Below are 13,417 nucleotides of genomic sequence, written 5' to 3' on the forward strand. Positions count from 1 at the left end.
AATGTAAACATTCTGCCCTTCTTCTTTCCTTTTGCTATCAAGCGACCTTTATTTTTCATATCCTCAACAAAGCATCCATGAGGATTAAATCTGACCTGCAAGCCCTGTTCAACCATTTGACCAACAGAAACCAGATTCTTGGTGATATTCGGGACATGAAATACATCAGACAGGTATTTCTTTTTCCCATCCTGCATAGACAAGGGAATTTTTCCAATCTGCACAATAGGATGTGCAGTATCATCACCAGTCTCCACAAATCCTGGTTTTTCCATTTTCCTTGCATCCTCCATCCATTCTGCATGACCTGTCATGTGGTTTGATGCACCTGAGTCAACATACCATACATCATTGCTTTCTTCTGCACTTGTCACAGAATTGTTCATGTGCTGCACCATGAATAAATGCTCATTTCTGTCATCACCCTGTCTGCTAGAAGATGCATAATTCCCTTGTTGCAGTTTTCCATTCATGATGTCATTCTGCTTTTTATAGCAGTCTTTAGCCATATGACCCATTTTACCACAGTAGTAGCATTCAACATTACTGTTTGCATTTTGACCTCTTTGCCATCCACCACGACCTCTTTGGCTCCCCCTGCCTCTAGAGTTACCACGTCCTCCTCCATAGGACTGGTTTTCTTGAGTTTGCTGCATATTTTGATTTCTGCCACGGCCTCCAAATCGGCCTCCTCTACCTCTGCCTCTACTTCTTCCAGCATTTGAGTAGAAGACAGCTTCTTTTGAAGTTCCTCCTGAAGAAGATGCACCACCATTTCTCTGTTCCTCAGAAATTAGAAGAGCAATCAACTCCTCAAAATCAGGAAATCTTTCACGAACTGAAATGGATGTCCGAAACTGTGCATAATCCTTTCCTAGACCATTCAAGGTCACGGAAACTAAATCATCATCTTCCACTGGCGACCCAATGGAAGCAAGTGCATCTGCAATCTTCTTCACCTTCATGTGGTAGTCGTTGATGCTCATACTTTCTCTTTGCACATTATGCAACTCTTGCTTGAGCTGCATTTTCCTGGCTTGCGTATTTGTGCTGTATATTTTTGACAAAGTATCCCATGCCTCCTTTGGCGTACTTGCATCCTGAATATGCACAATCATAGAGTCTGAAATACTGATAGACAGCCAATACATAACTTTCCTGGCTCTCTCATGCCATGTTTTGAATGCCTGCATTTGCTGTTGATTGGGAACATCAGGAAGAACTGGTTCTTCTTCATTTCCTGCAACAAATTCCCAATATCCTTTTCCCATAAGGAAATTCGTCATTCTAAACTTCCATGCTTGGAAGTTGTTCTTGTCAAGCTTTTCAGTGACAATCTGTGAAAGAGAATCAGATGCCATTACAGAAAACTGCAAAAAATTCTGTCACTGCAAAAACCACAGCTTCACCCTCACAAGGGAAAATCTGCAAAACTGGCGAAAGTGGTATTTGACCACACAGTCACTTCCTAGTGACGATTTTGCATCAACAGGCAACAGGGATGATTCTGTAACTCCCAATGTCTCTGCGTACAAGCATACAAAGCAATTTTTACAGTAACTATTCACCGACCTGTAGAACAGTGGCTGCACAGCATAAAACTGGGCCTTTTCCTGAGTGCGTGCAGAAAACTTCCGCCTCCAAAACAGGCCCCGAAATGGCCTCAAATCAAAAAAACAAGGTCGCCGTGGGCTAAAGCCCTCGCCCGCAGCATATACTGCCCTCTTGCTTCACCGCGAAGGGCGTCTCAACCTGAGACAATGCACTCCTGCACCTTCCGGCTGTGCTACCTGCAGAGATCTGCTCCCGAAACAGAAAATGAAAGCAACACTGCTCCTCTTACCAGAACACCGCGAGCTTGGCTTGCTTTCTTGAGCTCCTTACCACGAACAAGGCTTTGATACCATGTCAAGATTGTGGGAGAGAAGGAAGGAGTCTCGCTTGAAGCTTTCTTGCTTGCACAATGGGGGAAGACACACAAGGGTGGAGGCTGAAAACAGTTTTCCTCTTCTTAGTTGTGTAAGCCAAAAGAACTCGAGTACAAAGAAATAGAAGAACCCTCTATATGGGTCTCAAACCAAACTCAACTAACTAAGGTGGCATACTAACCAAGCCACGAACTAGAGTAGATAAGGATAGCTATCATGTAGCTATTATTCATGGGCGGTGTACCAACCGCGTCTGCAACTGACAAGTCGGTGACATAAATACACAACGGTCACCCTGGCGTATCACGAGTGGAGCTCGATATCTCAACATTGTACTATTCTGTTCTTTACTATTTTGTTTTTCCTTTGGAAGATTGAACTTCACCACTTTGATAGAGGAAATGTTCTCTTTTGGAACTATGGGTTCTCTCTTCTTAGCACACGTTATTGCGGCAACTTCCAATTCCACCAAGTTGGAGGCCAGTTCTTGGGTCTTCTGTTGGGTATCAAGGGAAGCTTTTACAGGAGCAGATTGGGACAGTCTTTTTGCAGTGTGGCCTTCTCCTTTGCATCTACTGCATAAGGGTTTGTAGTCCATGGAACTTCTAGGGTTTGGGAAATTTGGTGGGATATGTCCCTTTTCTCCACATCTATAACACTTTGACTTCTGATCTTTGGCCACTACCAGAATGTCTCCTCTATAACTTTGAGACAAAAACCTCATTGGGCAAAAAATTAGGACCGAACTCTTTTGATATCCTGGGTAGTCATCTCGGATTCTGATAAGTTAAATCTTGCTTCTTCATCTTTCTTATTTCTTCCATGCATCTACTTCAGAGAGCAAATATCTTATGTATGGTTCTTCCTTAAACAATATGAATAGAAGGCTACATGGATAGCTAATTTTGGGGTACATTTAGTGGCTAAATTTCCTATTTGATAGCACTTTTCACACAATGTATTAGATCTCATCACATCTCTTCCATTTCCTATAGGACTGGATATATTGGCACTTATTCACCTTCAGTGTCTGTAGCTATTCTGTAATCACATCTAAAAACTCCTTCTTGATGCTTGAAAGTGAATTGGAAAAATAGTCCTAAAAATTTACACCTCCTAAAGTACTTGGAGTAGGATTTTGGGAAGCTTCCATAATCACTATATAGACTAGTTGGGTTGATCCAAAGGATCCTCTGTTCTAATTCTAAGATTCAGAGCTCTTGTGACGGTCACTTTCTTGATGTTAGCTTCCTTTTTGCTAGATGTCATGTATTTTTTTGGAACTCTCATCATTAATACATGGCAATATGTCTTGGTGCAATAGTTCTTTTGTTATTTTGTGTCTACTTCAGTTTAAGTTAGATTTCTTTTCCTGGTTGAATGCTTCATTACATTGGTATCAGAGCATTAGTTTAGATCCTGTCAAAAGTCATTTTCATGCAATAGATTTAGTTACAGTGACTAGGGAGTGAAAACCGCAGTTAAAATTCAGTCACATGAGTTAGTTCTTCCATAATCGTGGCCTGACATGGATAACTCTTACAAACCCTGGCTAAGATGGAGGTTCTAAGCATGAACGAGTGGACAATGGCAGGCTCCAACCAATTTGGCAGGTCGTGACCAAGATTTAGACCAAAATTGGGGTAACTTTGAAGAGAATCAAGGTTACATGACTTAGTGGAGCTTAAACTGTGATTACTTTTCAAGAACAGGGGTTTCTTCTCTTTTCCTACAAGCTTCTCTCATGGAAACCATGGAAATCTATGATCTTACCTTCAAGCCATGAACTCTATCTTGCCATTTTACTTCACAAGCATCTTCCCTGCCACTTGAGCTCTCTATGGAGTACCATATTTGAGGGTATTACTTATTTTTCTTGTCGTGGTATATGAGTATGTAAGCTGTGTGATCTGCGCTTGATCATACTCCTGCCTCACGAGTTGAAAATTGGAGTTAATAAGCTCTAGCTAGGCCATACCAAGCTCCTACTTCCTTTGGCAGTTGGTCTCTTCCAAGCTTTGATGAGGTTTCTTCCATCTTGAATCTTTCCCTCTCTCATGAAACCCTAACAGGGATAGTTCTGGACAGTAAGCTTATTTTCTCAAATTTCTTATTAAGATCATGGGACTTTTGGTCAATTTCACGTCCTAAAGTCTCTACACAAAGGATAGTACCAACATTGCATGGATTTCCCACCATTGTGGAAGAATGGAGTGGATACTTGAAGGATTCATGGAAGGGGCAGAAAATGTCATTTGAAGGAAGGGAATTATTGGATTCTCTTTCAAATTTTGAATTTTCTTTGAGGCCTACTTCATACAATAAAGACTAATCAACATCTTCAACTCAAGTGGCATCTCTATTGAAACCTTCTTCATCAAATTTTGGGTCCAATGGTTCATGGGAGCATTCTTCATGAAGATTCTTGATCAAGAAGTTGGATATTAGCATTGGAAAGCTAAAATGGGGATTTCTTGGATTAATAGAAGTTGAAGTCAAGCTCTATTTGCTGAAGCCAAGTTCTATTTGTGGAAGATTCCTTCATCAACAACAACACTCTTCTCCTACCAGCTTAAGAGGTACTCTAATCATTTTTAATCTCTCTTTAAATCCTCTTGATGAGCTAAGTCCAACTAATGAAAGAGGGATTAAAATGATAAAGAATCCCATCCATTCTATCAAATGCATTTCATGTGAAATCCATAGAGCTATTTTAGTGATTGATCATTGCATAATTGTTGAGATATTTGCAATCACACCTACTTTAGTCCCTTTGTGAGAAGCAGTGAGGGCTCAGGACCAGAATCCCATATGCATAGTAGGAGAAAGTACCACCACTCAATTCCTATAAAGCATTGTACTTGCATTCTTTTTCTAATGCAATGATAGTACTCTTTTCTTTCTAGTAAAGTGTCATGTCACTGTCAATACACAAGATTGTGCTTATGAGTCCAAGTCTCAATCTTGGAACCTAATTCACTTGTGTAATAATTTGTCCTAGTCAGGGTCAATGTCTTCATGAGTTTCTTTTTCCTCTTTCAACCTCCATAGCTTCTGCATCTTCCATGCTCTAGATCCCGCTTATTTCACATGGTATCAGAGCTCAGTTGAGCATGGCCTGTCAAGATTGTGGGAGAGAAGGAAGGAGTCTCACTTGTAGCTTTCTTGCTTGCACAATGGGGGAATACACACACAGGTGGAGGCTGAAAACAGTTTTCCTCTTCTTAGTTGTCTAAGCCAAAAAGAACTCTAGTACAAACAAATAGAAGAACCCTATATATGGGTCTCAAACCAAACTCAACTAACTAAGGTGGCATACTAACTGAGCCACGAACTAGAGTAGATAAGGATAGCTGTCATCTAGCTATTATTCATGGGCGGTGTACCAACCGCATCTGCACTAATAAGTCGGTGACATAAATGCACAACGGTCACCCTGGCATATCAGGAGTGGAGCTCGATATCTCAACACTCCCCCTCGAGCTCAATCCCAATTCCTGCACACCAAGCAGGTCTCTGAACTTGCGCAGCTTCTCTGCGCCCAATGCCTTCGTAAATATGTTAGCTACCTGATCCTCTGTGCTGACATAAACTAGATCAATAAGACCTAGTAAAACCCTCTCCCGTCCATAGTGATAATGCACCTCAATGTGCTTTGTTCTAGCATGATAGACTAGGTTATTTGCCAAGTGTATACTACTCATGTTGTCACAATAAATGACAACTGGCCCATCTGTAGGCTGATGCATATCATAAAGTAGCTTATGCAACCAATCTACCTCACATGTAGCCATTGCTGCACCCCTATACCCAGCCTTTGTGCTCGACAAGGCAATTGTAGGCTGTTTCTTGCTGCTCCAAGTGACTGCAGCACTCCCAAAAGAGAACACATATCCACTGGTAGATTGTCTATCATAAATACTACCAGCCCAATGAGCATCAGTGTATCCATGCAACTGTATATGAACCCCAGTCTCATAAAATAGTCCATACTGCAATGTGGACTTCACATACCTGAGTATGCGTCTAGCCGCATCCAAATGCGGTTTCCTTGGAGCCTGCATAAACTGACTTACCAATCCAACAACATAGCTCAAATCTGACCTGGTAATAGTCATATAAATCAAACTTCCTACTATGCATCTGTACATAGTAGGATCTTCGAGAAGCTCACCTGCATCTGCGCTCAACTTCACATTCTGCTCCAAAGGAACTGAAATAGGCTTACAGCCTGTCATCCCATATTTGGACAGCATGTCCAATCCATACTGGCTCTGCAAGAGCCATATCCCACTTGGTAATCTAATCACCTCAATGCCCAAGAAATAATGCAGCTCTCCCAAATCCTTCATCTCAAACTTCTGCTTCAATAGCATTTTTACATGAAGGATATCTTCATCACTATCACCTGTGATAATCAAATCATCAACATAAATGACAAGCAACATAATACCTTTCTCTATTTTTCTCACATAAAGTGAGAAGTCTGCCTTGGAAATCTGAAAGCCAATAGTGACAAGATACTGTCCTATCTTGTCAGACCATGCTCTAAGTGCTTGCTTCAAGCCATACAAGGCTTTCTTCAACCTGCAAACAAACTCAAGATGAACAGCATGCACATAACCTGGTGGCTGCTCCATATAGACCTCTTCTTGCAAATCACCATGCAAGAAGGCATTCTTTACATCCATCTGATGTAAAGACCATCCCTTTGATGCAGCCATAACAATGACTGCTCTTACGGTTGCCATCCTTGTAATCGGACTAAATGTTTCTTTATAATCAATGCCATATGTTTGTGCATACCCCTTGACTACTAATCTTGCCTTGTATCTATTCACAGAACCATCTGCATTGTGTTTCACCTTATAAACCCACTTACAACCAATTGCATTCTTATCTCTAGGCAAAGGTACCAATTCCCATGTAGCATTTGCTTACAAGGCATCCATTTCTTCATCCATGGCTTTCTCCCATTTTTCTTTTCCCATGGCTTGCTCAAAAGAAGTGGGTTCTGGTTCCTGTATCACTTTGACCATATAGGCATAGTGAATGGCTGTAAATCCATCATATTTCAGCCTATCCACAGGATACCTAGCTATGGTAGACCTGCGCAAAGTAGGTTCACTCCCAGGTGCTCTCAAAACATCCCTGGTCTTCCTTACTCTAGGTGTAACAATTGAAGGAATACCCAACTCATCATCAATGCTCTGTTCTGAGCCACTGGATTCACCATCCACATAAGAGTGACCTGCATTCACATCAAACATGGGCTGATCTACCTTCTCTTTTCCTTTTCGTAATGCCTGCATACCACTATCTGCATTGCTTTGAGAAGATTCTTATGATCTCAATCTGCCTGTCCATGGCGAAGAATATGAATCACTGCTAGAGGATGCTCCAGGTCCACTAATATCTTGTGACTGCTGCTGTGAATTATGTGCAGCATTACCATTTTGTGCATCTACATTATCAATCACATTTACTGGTTTATACCAGCTACTCATCTCATCAAAAACAACATCTCTGCTCACTGTAAACTTACGAGTAGAAGGGTTATAGCATCTATACCCTTTTTGCTGCAAAGAGTAACCAATAAAGATGCACTTCTCAGCGTTTAGATCCAACTTGGATCTCAGCGTTTAGATCCAACTTGGATCTCAACTCAGCTGTGGGGTATGACTACATGAATATTGCTGCTTTATGCCATGCTCCTGCAAGAACCTTCCAAACTCATTTGAGAGGTACTCTCCCCCTCCATCTGACCTTAGGCATTTTATTTGTAGGCCTGTTTCTTTTTCAACCATAGCTTTAAGAGTTTTGAAATGCCCAAAAACTTCACTTTTCTTTTTCATAAAATACACCTAAAATTTTTTGCTATAGTCATCAATAAAAGTGACAAAATAATGACAGCCTCCAATAGATGTAGCTTTAGTAGTCCACACATCAGAGTGGATTAATTCCAATGGCTTCTTACTCTCTTGAACATGTTTAGACAATGGTTTCCTTGCCTGTTTTCCAAATTGACAGGCTTCACATACCTTATGCATTTCTGCAACCTTGAATTTAGGCAATCCTGCAACAAAATTTTGGGCTTGTATTGATTTAAGTCGTTGTACATTAACATGACTAATGCGTTTATGCCAGATATCAATATCTGCAACTACACCGGTCCCATGTGCAAATATTGCTGCACTCAATTCAGGCATGTCTGCATCCAACGTAAACATTCTGCCCTTCTTCTTTCCTTTTGCTATTAAGCGACCTTTATTTTTCATATCCTCAACAAAGCATCCATGAGAATTAAATCTGACCTGCAAGCCCTGCTCAACCATTTGACCAATAGAAACTAGGTTCTTGGTGATATTCGGGACATGAAATACATCTGACAGGTATTTCTTTTTCCCATCCTGCATAGACAAAGGAAATTTTCCAATCTGCATAATAGGATGTGTAGTATCATCACCAGTCTCCACAAATCCTAGTTTTTCCATTTTCCTTGCATCCTGCATCCATTCTGCATGACCTGTCATGTGGTTTGATGCACCTGAGTCAACATACCACACATCGTTGCTTTCTTCTGCACTTGTCACAGAATTGGTCATATGCTGCACCATAAACAAATGCTCATTTCTGTCATCACCCTGTCTACTAGAAGATGCATAATTCCCTTGTTGCAATTTTCCATTCATGATGTCATTCTGCTTTTTATAGCAGTCTTTAGCCATATGACCCATTTTACCATAGTAGTAGCATTCAACATTGATGTTTGCATTTTGGCCTCTTTGCCATCCATCATGACCTCTTTGGCTCCCCCTGCCTCTAGAGTTACCATGTCCTCCTCCATAGGACTGGTTTTCTTGAGTTTGCTGCATATTTTGATTTCTATCACGGCCTCCAAATCGGCCTCCTCTACCTCTGCCTCTACCTCTTCCAGCATTTGAGTAGAAGACAGCTTCTTTTGAAGTTCCTCTTGAAGAAGATGCACCACCATTTCTCTGCTCCTTAGAAATTAGAAGAGCAATCAACTCCTCAAAATCATGAAATCTTTCACGGACGGAAATTGATGTTCAGAACTGTGCATAATCCTTTCCTAGACCATTCAAGGTCACAGAAACTAAATCATCATCTTCCACTGGCGACCCAATGGAAGCAAGTGCATCTGCAATCTTCTTCACCTTCATGTGGTAGTCATTGATGCTCATACTTTCTCTTTGCACATTGTGCAACTCTTGCTTGAGCTGCATTTTCCTGGCTTGCGTATTTGTGGTATACATTTTTGACAAAGTATCCCATGCCTCCTTTGGCGTACTTGCATCCTGAATATGCACAATCATAGAGTCTGAAATGCTAATAGACAGCCAGTACATAACTTTCCTAGCTCTCTCATGCCATCCTTTAAATGCCTGCATTTGCTATTGATTGGGAACATTAGGAAGAACTGGTTCTTCTTCATTTCCTGCAACGAATTCCCAATATTCTTTTCCCATAAGGGAATTCGTCATTCTAAACTTCCATGCTTGGAAGTTGTTCTTGTCAAGCTTTTCAGTGACAATCTGTGAAAGAGAATCAGACGCCATTATAGAACACTGCAAAAAATTCTGTCACTGTAAAAAAACATAGCTTTAGCCTCACAAGGGCAAATCTGCAAAACTGACAAAAGTGGTATTTGACCACACAGTCACTTCCTAGTGACGATTTTGCATCAACAGGCAACAAGGATGATTCTGTAACTCCCAATGTCTCTGGGCACAGGCATACGGTGCAATTTCTACAGTAACTTTTCACCGACCTGTAGAACAGTGGTCACACAGTATAAAACAGGGCCTTTTCCTGAGTGCATGTAGAAAACTTTCGCCTCCAAAAGAGTCCCCGAAATGGCCTCAAATAAAAAAAACAGAGCAACCAGGGGCTAAAGCACTCTCCCACAGTATATACTGCCCTCTTGCTACACCGCGAAGGGTCTCTCAATTTGAGACAATGCACTCTTGCACTTTCCGGCTGTGCTACTTACAGAGACTTGCTCCCAAACTCAAAAAAATGAAAGCAACACTGGTCCTCTTACCAGAACACCGCGAACTTGGTTTTCTTTCTTGAGCTCCTTACCATGAACAAGGCTCTGATACCATGTCAAGATTGTGGGAGAGAAGAAAGGAGTCTCACGGTAGCTTTCTTGCTTGCACAATGGGGGAATACACACATAGGTGGAGGCTGAAAACAGTTTTCCTCTTCTTAGTTGTGTAAGCCAAAAAGAACTCTAGTACGAAGAAATAGAAGAATCCTATATATGGGTCTCAAACCAAACTCAACTAACTAAGGTGGCATACTAACTGAGCCACGAACTAGAGTAGATAAGGATAGTTGTCATCTAGCTATTATTCATGGGCGGTGTACCAACCACATCTGCAGCTAACAAGTCAGTGACATAAATGCACAACGGTCACCCTGGCATATCACGAGTGGAGCTCGATATCTCAACATGGCCCAACTCTCCTTTCACTCCTCTCAGCTCCTTTCCATCTCTTCTCAGCCCAGTTTGAGTACTGGACCCTATCTCCAACTTCATTTGCATTCCTACCTTCAATGAAGCTTCCATGGCAGCCATAGACAGCAGCACCATGTCAGTTTGAAGCTTTCATATCTCTCTCCATAGGCCAAATCTCTCTCAAGTTTTTCTCTACTTCCAAAGCTCCTTCTTGGCACCTCAATCATTGATATTGGGCAACTATAGATTCAGCATTGCCTCTTTTCAGAGTTGCTGCCATAACTGTGTCTGTGGACAACACCTACCTACCTCTGTTGGAGTAGCCATATCTCATCAACCAGGCCATATCTCTTCAAGGTTTATTCTCAAGATTTTTCTTCAGGTCAAGGCGCAACTTCTTGGCACAAAATCAAGGAGATCGATGCACACCATGCCTGGCATTTGCATTTTTCCAAATTTGGGCACAGTTTTGACAGCGACCACTTTGAAGGCTTAGATCTCTCAATTGGAGCATAATGAGTACAAACCCTCTTAGGGGGAGTTAGAACCATTAGTGAGGGTCCTCCATCTCAAAGGGTTTGAGCAGATTCAACTTATGGAGCGTGTGGGAGCTCATTTACCAGTTGTTGGTCCTTGTTTTGACAGGGCAGCCATAGCCACTTATCTTTAAGCTCATTTTTCCTTCATTTTCTCTCTCTTGCCACTTAAACCAAGCCAAGGCCACTCTAATCTGAATTTTTCAGCAAGTATTCAACCATCAAATCACCAAGGAGGGAAAGCTATGAAGATTTTTTGAAGATCATTAAGTCAAACTCAAGCAACAAACATCAAATTTCAAACTAGTATCTTTTGATACTTCACTGCCATTGCTTGTGTCTTTTGACACAAGATCAACTCATTCCTAGTTATTCTCAATCATTTGAAGCTAATTTGCTACTGGTCTCTCAAATCGAACATGGGCAAAGATTCTCCAACTGCCCGTTTCAAAGGAGTCGGGTTTCACACCTGGCAGACTCGCATCAAATTGATCCTGATGAAGAAGGGCCTATGGGCCATTACCACTGGAAAAGAAAAGAAGCCTCATGATGCGGATTTTGCTATCACTTGGCAAAAGAACGATGATAAGGCTCAGGCCATTATCAAACTAGAGCTAAATGAGAGCTATATCCACCATGTGGATAACTGTGAGACCTCACAGGATACATGGAAGAGACTTGACACCTTGTTCGGTGCACAGTCTAAATCATCAAAGTATGGTCTCCTAATTGAGTTTTTCAGGCTTGCAGCACATCACTTGCCACATATCTAAATTACATGGAAGGACTTCTAACCCAACTTGCAGGAATCAACATTAAAATGGAAGAAGATGTTTGCATCAGTGTTTTACTTAAGAGTTTGCCTCCCGAATATAATAATGTATCAACAACTTTAATTAACATGCCAAATCCTGAACTTGTTGATATCCAGGCATCACTGTTAGAGGAGGAAAAGAAGCTAAAAACTAAGGAAGAACCAAGTACCTCTAAAGATGAGCATGCATTATATGTTGGCAACAGGTACAAAGGCAAGAAGGATCAACTCTTCTGTGACTTCTGCAAAAGGACCGGAATCACCGAGAAGTTCTGCCACGCAAGAAAGAGGTCCCAAAAGGCCTATCTAGTTGCAGTCAAAGAAGAAGAAGAAAATGGAGCAAAGGAAGAAGAAGAAGAAGAAGAAGAAGAAGACCGCCAGGAGAAGGACAAGCCTCATCAGTCCTTCTATTTAGATAGACTTTTTTAGTTTTGTATTTCCTAGCCCTAATGCCTCAAACATAAACTTGTAAACTCCTCAGTTATCCTTGTACTACAGCCTCTGTACACTTTGTGAGGTCCTTGCTACAGCCTTTGGATATCCATCATGTTTGTGGTACCCACACTTAGCCTTTTCTGACAGCCTCTGGTGTTTTTGCCATGTTTATGGTGTGCCCACACTTTGCAGGTGTTGCTTTCACTAAAGCCTCTACACACTTTGTACTTTTGGTTATGATTGAGGAGGGGTGTTGAGATATTTGCAATCACACCTACTTTAGTCCCTTTGTGAGAAGCAGTGAGGGCTCAGGACCAGAATCCCATATGCACAGTAGGAGAAAGTACCACCACTCAATTCCTATAAAGCATTGTACTTGCACTCTTTTCTAATGCAATGATAGTACTCTTTTCTTTCCAGTAAAGTGTCATGTCACTGTCAATACACAAGATTGTGTTTATGAGTCCAAGTCTCAATCTTGGAACCTAATTCACTTGTGTAACAATTTGTCCTAGTCAGGGTCAATGTCTTTATGAGTTTCTTTTTCCTCTTTCAACCTCCATAGCTTCCGCATCTGCCATGCTCTAGATCCCACGTATTTCACAATAATCAATCTCATTCACCTCAAATTCTCATTTCATTCACCTAACCCTGATATTGAATTGTTTGCTCTTTTGTTTCATTGACATGAGTAAAATTTTACCCAATGGTAAGTGGAATAAGAATTGTTAAGCAGTGAGTCATTGCTGAGGTTATTTTTTTATCTATTCCCATTTCAATTTCAGCCTATTCCATTCAAGTTTTTACATATCATAAAAGGGGCAATCAAATTCTTTTCATCCCATGCATTTCATGCTGATTTTTTAGAGCCTAGCATTGAACTCCCATGTATATACCCACGAGGAAAAGTGGATGCCGGGCAAGTTGGTAGGACAAAAGAGAGGTGACCCTCCCCTACTGACAAGGACCCTGAAGGGGAGCACAAACCGGCTTGAGAGGGAAATTTGCACACCCCTCAAGTCTCGGATCCCACGCATTTAAAGTTTAGGTGTAGATACCACTCAAGGGAACAAGAATTCAGTTTTCAACATGGTATTTTTGACATTGGATTAGCATTGAGGTTTTGGGACAGGGTATACAAATAAGGTCCCATTAATATTGCACTCTACAGTGGATTATTCAACCATTTTGGTTATTATAGAGGGTATTTTCAGCTTTG

This window comes from Lygodium microphyllum, chromosome 15 (genome assembly GCF_053477565.2).
Source record: "Lygodium microphyllum isolate KBCC chromosome 15, Lygodium_microphyllum_v1.1.10, whole genome shotgun sequence".
NCBI classification, from domain to species: domain Eukaryota; kingdom Viridiplantae; phylum Streptophyta; class Polypodiopsida; order Schizaeales; family Lygodiaceae; genus Lygodium; species Lygodium microphyllum.